The following is a 306-nucleotide window of genomic DNA, read 5'->3' as shown; positions in this document are numbered from 1 at the left end:
AAAATAAGCAATCTAACAGTAAATATGAAGCATCCAGAACAGGGAAAAAAAGCTGGTATGCTGCAAACTCCTCTTCACTTGCATTCAAGTTTAACAACTTTTGCTGAGTTTCTCTATCATGACAGAGCAGAAACACAGGAAGTAAAATGTCCTTACAAGGAAAAAACTGCCTCTCTCAAAACCTATCACATATTAAATTCAAGGGGTCTGGCCTTGCAGAACATTTTGCTTATCCCTGTAATTAGTGCTGAAGGGCCATCACAAATTAAGCTTGATAATTCAGCTCTAAAAAAAGTCTCCTTACAT

Source organism: Acanthisitta chloris, unplaced genomic scaffold (assembly GCF_000695815.1).
Source record: "Acanthisitta chloris isolate BGI_N310 unplaced genomic scaffold, ASM69581v1 scaffold22416, whole genome shotgun sequence".
In the NCBI taxonomy this organism is placed as follows: Eukaryota; Metazoa; Chordata; class Aves; order Passeriformes; family Acanthisittidae; genus Acanthisitta; species Acanthisitta chloris.
Note: the sequence above shows the minus strand (reverse complement) of the source record.